The following is an 11,316-nucleotide window of genomic DNA, read 5'->3' on the forward strand; positions in this document are numbered from 1 at the left end:
CATTAACACCTAGCTTCAGCAGACAAGAGTCCTTTGTCCCACCCTGGTCATTCCACAGATATATAAACGAATTTTCCTATTTCCAACAGACCTCACTACCTCTGAGGATGCTTGCCATAGATGCAGGCGAAATGTCAGGAAAAATGCCTCTAGAACATGGCCCTATAGCCCGAAAAAACCTACAAGAACCTCGCCCTTTCTTTCTTAATCTCTCTCTCCCGCCCTTTTTTCTCTCCCGCCTTTTTTTTTTTTTCGAGGAGGAAGACCCTAAAGTGGCCAAGAAGGAGGCGCTATTACGCGGGAAAGAAGCCCTCCTTCCCCTCCTCAGAGTGCATAGCATCACAAAAGCATCACATAGCATCCTGAGGACACTGCAATGCTAGACCACTTTGACAACCACCATGCCAGACTATTTATTTTATGTTATTTATTACAAGATTTTTATACATAGGTAAAGGTAAAGGAAGACTCCAGCAATACATGGAGCGAGAGTTGCCAGATCAAAGAATCAAAGAGTTGGAAGAGACCTCCTGGGCCATCCAGTCCAACCCCCTGCCAAGAAGCAGGAATATTGCATTCAAAGCACCCCTGACAGATGGCCATCCAGCCTCTGTTTAAAAGCTTCCAAAGAAGGAGCCTCCACCACACTCCGGGGCAGAGAGTTCCACTGCTGAACGGCTCTCACAGTCAGGAAGTCCTTCCTCGTGTTCAGATGGAATCTCGTCTCTTGTAGTTTGAAGCCATTGTTCCGCGTCCTAGTCTCCAGGGAAGCAGAAAACAAGCTTGCTCCCTCCTCCCTATGGCTTCCTCTCCCATATTTATGCATGGCTATCATATCCCCTCTCAGCCTTCTCTTCTTCAGGCTAAACATGCCCAGCTCCTTAAGCCGCTCCTCATAGGGCTTGTTCTCCAGACCTTTTATCATTTTAGTCGCTCTCCTCTGGACACATTCCAGCTTGTCAATATCCTCCCCTCCTTCTCCTCCTCAGAGTGCATAGCATCTCAAAAGCATCACATAGCATCCTGAGGACACTGAAATGCTGGACCACTCTGACAACCACCATGCCAGACTATTTACGTTATTTACTTGTGACATTTATATGCCGCCCTTCTCACCCCGAAGGGGACTCAGAGCGGTTTACAAGATATATATATATATATACATACATACATATATATACACACATACAATATATTATATTAGCATAGTACAATATCAGTATTATATATTACTATATTGTACTATGCCATTATATTGTAATATTATTAGTAATATTACGTGTAATGTAAAATATATAATTATAATATATTATTTTTAAAATAACTAGCTGTCCCCTGCCACACGTTACTGTGGCCCACTCTGTTGATCTGGAAAATAAAGTCATATTACTTGTGGGGTTGGGATGGGAAGATTAATTTTGTCACTTGGAAGTTGTAGTTGTGGGATTTATAGTTCACCTACATTCAAAGAGCATTCTGAGCTATACCAACGATGAAATTGGACCAAACTTGGCACACAGAACTCCCATGAAGAAGACCTCACTACCTCTGAGGATGCTTGCCATAGATGCAGGCGAAACATCAGGAGAAATGCCTCCAGAACATGGCTCTATAGCCCGAAAAAACCCACAAGAACCTAATACTGGAAGGGTTTGGTGGGCATTGACCTTGAGTTTGGGAGTTGTAGTTTGCCTACACCCAGAGAGCACTGTGGATTCAAAAAATGATGGATCTGGATCAAACTTGGCACGAATATTCAATATGCCCAAATGTGAACACTGGTGAAGTTTGAGGAAAATAAACCTTGACATTTGGGAGTTGTAGTTGCTGGGATTTATAGTTCACCTACAACCAAAGAGCATCCAGAAGCCCACCAACGATAGAATTAGGCCAAACTTCCCACACAGAATTCCCATGACCAACAGAAAATACTGTCTGTGATGGTCTTTGGCGACCCCTCTGACACCCCCTCGCGACCCCTCCAGGGGTCCCAACCCCCAGGTTGAGAACCACTGTTCTAATATGAGTAATGTCTTTATGTTTGTGGGTAAACAGTATTTCTTGTTGTTTCTTTGTCAGTGTTGATGTGGAGAGTGTCTGGTTTGCCTCTTCTGGAACATGCAACATATAATTGTCCTTCTTTAAGGGTCCCTTTCAAATCTATGATACTATACCTGTGTGTGTGTGAATCATCTCTCTCTCTCTCTCTATGGCTGGATGGCTCTTTGTCAGGAGGACTTTGATTACATTTTCTTGCCCTAGTGAAGTGAGTTGGACTGGATGGCCTTAAGTATTTTCTGTGGGTCATTGCGGTTCTGTGTGGGAAGTTTGCCCCAGTTCTGTCATTCGCGGGGTTCATTCAGAATGGTCTTTGATTGTAGGTGAACTATAAATCCCAGTAACTACAACTCCCAAATGCCAAGGCCTATTTTCCCCAAACTCCCATCTGTGTTCATATTTGGGCATATGGAATATTTGTGCCAAGTTTGGTCTAGATCCATCATTGTTTGAGTCCACAGTGATCTCTGGATGTAGATGAACTACAACTCCCAAACTCAAGGTCAATGCCCACCAAACCCTTCCAGTATTTTCTGTTGGTCAAGGGAGTTCTGTGTGCCAAGTTTGGTTCAATTCTATCATTGGTGAGGTTCAGAATTCTCTTTGATTGTAGGTGAACTATAAATCCCAGTAACTACAACTCCCAAATGTCAAGGCCTATTTCACCCAAACTCCCATCTGTGTTCATATTTGGGCATATGGAATATTTGTGCCAAGTTTGGTCCAGATCCATCATTGTTTGAGTCCACAGTGATCTCTGGATGTAGGTGAACTACAACTCCCAAACTCAAGGTCAATGCCCACCAAACCTTTCCAGTATTTTCTGTTGGTCATGGGAGGCCTGTGTGCCAAGTTTGGTTCAATTCCATCGTTGGTGGGGTTCAGAATCTTGTGGTGTTTCAAATAATAACAACAATAATAATCAACGAGTAGATTCTTAGTTTTACAGTAATTACAGAAGTAACTAAGGAGTGGGTTGTCATGAACCAAGCCAGGAAGTACCACAGAGACAAAAGGGGGTTAGAGCTTTTTATACATGGGTTGCTGTGAGTTTTTTGGGGTGTATGGTCATGTTCCAGTAGAATTATCTCCTGAAGTGTTACCTGCATCTATGGGAGGCATGCTCAGAGGTTTGTTTATGCATGGTTTTAAAAACACATACACCCTCCACAGGCAATCTGAGCATGCGCTGGACAATGCAGCAATGCTATGCAATTAGCAATCAATTAGCAAAACTACATTTTGATCAGATTTTCTTGTGTAATACCATAGCAGCATGTAGTGGCAAATACCCATTGTTAATTGACTTGCATCATTGCTAATTTGGTCAAACCGAGCTGTGAAACTGCAAACATGGCTTTGTTCGTTAAGGTACTGTCAGAGAAGGGAGGGGGGAAGGTCAGTGAGTGAGAAAGCGAGTTCCCTAGCAACAGGAACAAAAGAGGCATTCAAGTCAAGGTTAACTTTGTCTGAGATAGAAGCGACCAGATAAGATAGGAGGGTCGGAAGCTGTGAATTCATACTCTTCATGGACACTGCTACAGCAGATTTGCAGACTATGCATCTCTGGACACTCCTATATGCAGATGACATAGCACTCAGCCACCAAAAACGTGCAGTCCTCCAACAATAGCAACAAGCATGGAGTGAGACTCAGTGAAAATGGAGTTCAACTGAACATACCCAAATCAGTGTATCTGGAATGTGGCCTTAAAACTGGAAAAAAAAATCAAATTAATGGACCAGCACTAAAAAAAGGCCACCCATTTTAAATACCATAGATGGCGATGCAATGCCAGACATACGGTTACGAATAAATGCAGCCTGCTTGAAATGGAGGCAAACTACTGGCATTCAGTGTGACTCAAAAATGCCAGACAACTCAAGGCTAAGATCTACACTACAGTTGTCCACCCAGTAGCTCTCTACAGGGCAGCGTCCTGGCCAGCATCAAAGAAGCATGAACAAGCCCTTAACACAATGGAAATGTGATGGAAACTTGGCTTGACACTTCTTGACCATGTGCCAAATGATGACATCTGTCAAAGACTAGGAATAAAAGCAATCAGCAAGAAAATGCAGGAAGCAAGACTCCGGTGGTACGGCTATGTCATAGAAGATAGCCAATATTATAGTGCAAACAGCACTACATTTGGAGATAGCAGGATGATAACCACATGGTGGCCAAAGAAAAGATGGATGGTGTGCTGTCACGCAAATGGCTTTTGAACAGGATGTGCTCTTTGTGCCCAGTGGGAAGCCGGGGTGCCTTGAGTGAGAGGCCCTAAGGATTTTCCTATACAGAGTCTTTAGATGCTTGAAAAGTTTAACAAGGTCCTTTAAACAATCAAATGCTTCTCAGATCTTCAACAAGTCAAACAAATACTTCAAGGCTTTGAATCAACTGGTGGCTTTCTTAATCTTGTCCACAAGGGACAGGCAACTAGCTTCTTGAACTGTTTCTTTTCTTTAAGAGGAACCCCCTTTTTAACCCCTCCTTGGGCTAAACTTTGCTGGTGTGGGCCTTACTCCCAGCTCCAAACTGCTTCTTGGGTCCCGAGTAGACCAACCAGTCAAGGTTTTGTAGATTCTCCAGCTGGAGTCCTTTGGAACTGTTTCCCCCCAGAATTTCCCCCGGATGCTATGAGAAACGAAGCTTCTCTACAGGTGGAGCTAATCCACGCCCTGTAGCTAAGCTTTCCAATGCAAGACTGAGCTAAAATGGCTCCCTTTCCTTCCTGAGCCCTGGGGAAAGGGGCAGAACCAAAACTTAACAATGATTGATGGGTCATTGGCCCTATAATTGCAAACCAAGGGAAGCCACCTTATTGCAAAATGCATGGAACTTTGGAATACATGCAAACACTCAAAGAAAGAAAAGGAAGTTGGAGCTTTTGGTACAGCCGTACCAGGACAGATGGACACCATCAATGAAGACATGTGTGCTGCCAACCTGAGACCTGAGGATGCCCAGTAACAATGCTAACCACTCCATAGGGAAAATAGCTTAGAAAGAAGAAGTTGCAAGCAGTGGATGAATGATAGGCTTCACTGAATTGCTAATGAATGCTCAATGGAGTGAGGGAGGAGCAAGGAAAAGGGAGGTGGAACTGAAGGTCAAGTGAGAGGGAAATGTGAATGTGTTTTCAAAAGCCTGCCATTTTCTTGGTTCTTGGAGGTACCTACCTGGTTTGTTTCAGAGACTCATCTGTTAAGTCATTTTCCACAGAAATAAAAACTTCTTTAATTATAATTTCTTCAATTCCTAGTCTTAATTGGGAAGCATTTTTATAGTTTCACAGTGCTATGTCACCCTTTTAGGGCATCACTCAATCACTGTCAGGCTCAATTGGTTAAAGGGCAATCAGGCAATTTCACATCAGGGTTCATATCTGCCAGGCACTCTCCCTTTGTCTAGGTCAGGCATGGGCAAACTTCGGCCTTCCAAGTGTTTTGGATTTCAGCTCCTACAATTCCTAACAGCCAGCTTTTAGGAATTGTGGGACCTGGAAGTCCAAAATACCTGGAGGACTGATGTTTGCCCTTGCCTGGTCTAGTTCTTATCAGCGGGATAGCTGTGATTTATAGCGGTGTGATTTATAGTTTCTCTATTATGCCCTCCCTGTGCTGCGCACCGGACAGATTGTATTGGGTCAAGCTATAAAATCCAAACATTGAAGAGTCTTTCATCAGAAGTCAGCAGAGTTTTACTGCACAGCCTCTGACATTCTGTTGCTCACTGTTTTAAGAAAACACTTTGGTTTTCATCCAAACTCACAGTGGAGGCTTTCATCTTGACATGTTGCTTATGTACAGCTATATATACATCAGGATCCCTTGATCTCCTATTGGTATATGCAGAGATATTCATGACAGATACCAGCAATAGATGTACAGTGAGATGCATGGCAAGAGAAAGTGCACATGCTTGCTAGCTACTTTTATATGCATTGCTTATCCTCAAACAGGGACACAAGGAAATGAAACAATTCTCATCATGCCTGGCACATGGTGGTTACTCTACTTCTTTGGCCTGTTCCTCCAGTTACACATCACCACCTACTTAACCCTTCAGTGGTTATGTGTGACCACATGTCCATTAGAACTGTATTTTCCAACCAGCAATGAACAATGGGGTTACAAGACAATGCACTTCTATCTAACGGTGCATTATCTTCCTAACAGAGCTTGCAGTCCCACTCACGTAGATTGCCAGTCCCTTCCCTGCTGACAATGGACAAGATGGTACAGGTGTTGAACAGCACAACGGGCATGGGAGATTGGCATGAACATGCAGACAGAGCTCAGATATGCTAGGCATTGTAGTGAACATCAGTAACAAATCATCATATATGTTTTTCTTTCGCTGTTTCTCGTCTATGTCTTTCTGATTATTTTACTATTATTTATCTTATTATCCTACTATCTTTGATCACTTATATTTTTCTTCACCCGCCCTCCACTCACAAAACTCAATAAAATTATATTTAAAAAGTAACAAATCATCATACATTTATGTGCTAGGTAAGCAAAAGCTGAGGGTAAGAACTAAGTAACACAATACATTTATTATAGTTCAAAGAAGATGATGGAAGTGATAGAGATGAAGCAGCAGAGTTGTGATGCCCCTTTTTAAGAAGGCAACCTTTGTAACCTCCCGAGGCCTGGTGCTCAATGAGACATCAGGAGGCAGAGGAGATTAAAATTACAACAGCTTTTATTTGCAAATAGAGGACCTGCAGGCGTCCACGTGGAAGGGGTGCACCACACCGGATGAGGTCTCACATAGACACACTAAGAAAATCCAACAAATGCTATGTCCAGCAAAGGACAAGAGGGATTCTCTCACCTCTGAAGGAGTCTACCATATACCATGCAGCTTTGGACAAGTCGACATAGGGACCACCAAACGCAACATTGCCCAAACATGAATCAAGGAACATGAAAGGCATTACAGACTACTTCAACCTGAGAAGTCAGCCATAGCAGAGCACCCGATGAACCAACCTGGATACAGCATATTATTTGAGAACACAGAAATGCTGGGCCACTCTAACAACTACCATGTCAGACTACACAGACTATATATCTGAGCTCTGTCTGCATGTTCATGCCAATCTCCCATGCCCGTTGTGTTGTTCAACGCCTGTACCATCTTGTCCATTGTCAGCACAGAGAAGCCTTTGGACAATGTGGACAATTTCAACAGAAAGGAAGAAACCATGAAAATGAACAAAATTTGGCTACCAATATTAAAAAACTCTAAAATTATAACAGTAAATAAAAAACAGTATCCAAACACAGGGGAACTCCAGGCAAGAAACAATCAGGGACAGCTAATCACCTCTCAACAAAGGATTCCCCCAGGCAGTAACAAGTCACACTTAAAAACTGTCAGGTCATCAAATGCAAATCATGTTTCCAATAGACCTCACAACTTCTGAGTATGCCTGCCATAGATGCAGGCGAAACGTCAGGAGAGAATGCTTCTAGAACACGGCCATACAGTCCGAAAAACCTACAACAACCCATTTTGATCTCCTTCACCCCTTACCTACATCTTTCCTCAGTGCTTGACAACACTTAGCTCATTCAAATTCCTTCACTTCTTTTCTCTCCCTCCTCCTTTCTCCTTAGCTCATTCTCAGGGTTGGAAGAGTTTAAATTGATTTAACATGAGGATTTTGGTAATTCATTAGTGGAGCCTTGTGACACCCAATTTGTTTCAGACTGTTTTGATGGTCTTTGTCAGTTTATGGCAACCAAAAACTCTGGCAGTTCATGTTAGCATGGGAACTTGTCTTGACTGCTAACTCTCATGGTTCTTCACTTCTAGCTATTTTTGACCAAGATGATTGGAACTGTTGACCAAGATTACTGCGGGAGAAGATGCAGATCAAGAATAGGGCTCCACAGTCATCTATGGACACTTATCCTGGAAGATATCCTACTCGGACAATGAGGGATCGCCTAAATAAGTAATGTACATTGTCAGCATTGGTAGAGCCATAGGTCACCCATTTCAGAAGCATCTCTGTGGATTGGGTCTTTGTCATTTCTGTATCAGTTTATTTTCATAGCCTCTTTTGCACAACATAGTCCATTTCAACGTAACACAGTCTGTTTAAAATCATGTTTTTCTGCAACTTAGCAAACAAGCTGGAGCCAAATTATTGCCTTAGCCAAAGAAACCTGCTTTGGAAACCTTCTTTCTTCTTTCTTCTGAAGAGGAGCAGGCAGCAAGTTGTTTTGTATCTCCCTTTACAGTGGCTGCTTTCCTCCATTGGCATGGGGGGAAAGAGCACACACAATCTGCTTCGGCAGGCGCTGAAGCTTGGAAGCGGAGTTGTGAGGGCTTTTGGTTTTCTGATGTTTTATTTTAGTGTTTTATTGAAGTCTGCTCTCAGCTTTTTCTGCTGAGGATGGAATCCCTTTTTTCTTCTTTCTCTTCTGCTGAAAAGGACTTTTTCTTCCATGCAGAAAGAGCTGCTTTTGAGAAATATTGTACTGCGCTGTCTCTCTCTTATTGAAGCCAAACATGCCAGGTATAAAAATCACTGTACAGTATAAAGAAAATGATGCTCCTTCCTCTTCGCTTTGTGATTCCTTGATACAATTTTGTGCTTTTACCATTTTAAAGTGGATCTTTTCTGTTGTTGTTCCATATGAATGTGCAGTTATACATTTTTTTATGCCAGGAGTGAATTGAGAATGTACTGCAAGTCACTTCTGGTATGAGACAATTGGCCGTATGCAAGGACATTGCCCAGGGAACACCTGGATGTTTTACCATCCTATGGTAGGTGTGATGGCGCGAGTGGCGCCACCTATGTATAGAACTGTTAGTTGTAAGACTTAAACTGTTGTATCATGCTTAATCCTGCCCCTTTTTACACTGTTTATGTATAGTTGTATGGATTGCTTGCTTGTAGCTGTCAATCAGTACTGTTTGGCTCCACCTCTTCCTGCAAGAGGGGAGAACTTCCTTTTTCTTTTCATTCTGCCATCAGAGTTCCTGCAACATGGACGTGAGTAAAAGACCTGACTCTAAAGGACCCTGATTTAAGTTACCTCTTAGCACCAGTTCTGAGGTTTTTAACCCTTGGGACTCATGCTTTATGTCCAGATCGTCCTGGATAACATTGAGGAGATTCCAAGCGCCTTCAAGCCGGTTCTTTTGGCACCAGAGGAAGATCCTGAGTCTTCAAAACATAGGCCATCTGAACTGGGGTTGTGGTTTGCTCCGGCATTCACAGCCATTGAGGAAAGAGGAAACTTGGTGAGGCTTCTCGGCTTCAAACCCCTTGGACCCAGGGCTAATTGAGACTGCAATGTATGTTTTCCTTCACCCCTCTAAAGTTTTCCAGCTCATTGCTTTGAAGAAATGACTTTGTGATAAATAAAACTTATCTTGAACTATTTACAGTGTTTTGGGTTTTTGGGAGTTCCAGTTTTCTATAGGAGGGCAAGAAGCAATCCCTTGAGGGAAAGGTGCCACGTCCATCCCTCCTTCATTAAAACTAATAGCCCCCAAGCGCAATGGCACAGTAGGCTTCCCTCATGTCCCCACATGAGAAGCTGGAGCTGACAGATGGGAGCTCACCCTGCTCCCTGGATGCGAACCGCTGTCCTTTTGGTCAACAGTCGTGCTGGCACAAGGGTTTAACCCATTGCACCACCGGGGACTCCCATTTATACATCATACATGTATACATTATGTGTTATTTATAAAGTGTATTTTCTTAATTAACAAAAATTGAGGTGTGTGTGGAACTGATCAATAGCATTTCAATAAGAAATTTGCTTTGAGACAAGAGTTTTGAGATAAGAGCACAGCCACAACACAAATTAAACACTTAAGTCAAGGTATCACTATCTATTTCCAGCCAGAAACTAGAAACAAATAGATTTAAAATACAACAGTTTAATTTGCAGAAAACACTAAGGGGTGAATCATAATAGTTGAGCAGCATACCAGACTAATCTGCATGATCGGTTTCAGATTGAAGTAAACATGCACACACACAAACCTTTCCCCTCTTTGCTGTCTGCACATTTTCCCCTCCTGGTTCTATCCTTCAGTTCTGTTTCTCTCTCTCTCCCTTTGTCCCAAACAATCCTGTTTTTTTTCTGAAAACAATTTTTCCTTCAAAACAATATCTTTCAGGTCATTTCGATTTCTTCCTTCACCTCTTACTCACATTTTCCCCTGGTGCTTGGCAACACTTTTTCAAATTCCTTCACTCCTCCTCACACCTTCCTCCCTCCCCCCCCCCCCCCGGTGTTGTAGTTCAGCTCATTGTGGTGTCTGATATTACTATTAATGAGGATTCTGGGCCTGAAATTTTAAGTCCTGAAACCAAGCAGTCTGTGTCTCCAAGTAGTCAGCGGAGCCAATCTCTAGGGCAGGAGTCCACAAACTTTTTAAACAGAGGGCCAGGCCACAGTCCCTCAAACTGTTGGAGGGCCGGATTATAATTTGAAAAAAAAAATGAATTAATTCCTATACACACTGCACATATCTTATTTGTAATGCAAAAGACACTTAAAAACAATACAATAATTAGAATGAAGAACAATTTTAACAAATTCTCAAGCACGGCTGGCGGGGACGAGAGATAGGGCCTTCTCGGTGGTGGCTCCTCGGCTGTGGAACGCCCTTCCTGCGGACATTAGACTAGCACCATCTCTAATGGTATTCCGTAACAAACTAAAGACCTGGCTGTTTGAGCAGGCGTTCGAATAATGGCTGCAATGCTTGGTTAACGAACAATGGAACAATAGTGCAACGCTTGGTTAACGAACAATGGAATGGAACAATGGGTGACGAATCTGGATCATGTTTCTGATGATGAGATGATAGTGAATGGCTTTTGTAGTAATTGTTTATTAACTGTGTAATGTGTAGGCTGTTAATTGTTTTTATACTGGCATTGAATTCTTACTGTTCTTCTTTGTTGTAAACCGCTGTGAGTTGCCTTCGGGCTGAGAACAGCGGTATATAAGTAAGGTAAATAAATAAATTAATAAATAAATATAAACTTATTAGTATTTCAATGGGAAGTGTGGCCCTGCTTTTGGCTGATGAGATAGGATTGTTGTTGTTGTGTGTGCTTTCAAGTCATTTCAGACTTAGGTTGACCCTGAGTGAGGGCCGGGTAAATGACCTTGGAGGGCCGTATCCAGCCCCCGGGCCTTAGTTTGAGGACCCCTGCTCTAGGGAAAGGAGTTCAGAGGCTTAAACTCCAAGTGCTGAAA

The sequence above is a fragment of the Anolis sagrei genome, chromosome 1 (assembly GCF_037176765.1).
Source record: "Anolis sagrei isolate rAnoSag1 chromosome 1, rAnoSag1.mat, whole genome shotgun sequence".
Lineage (NCBI taxonomy): Eukaryota > Metazoa > Chordata > Lepidosauria > Squamata > Dactyloidae > Anolis > Anolis sagrei.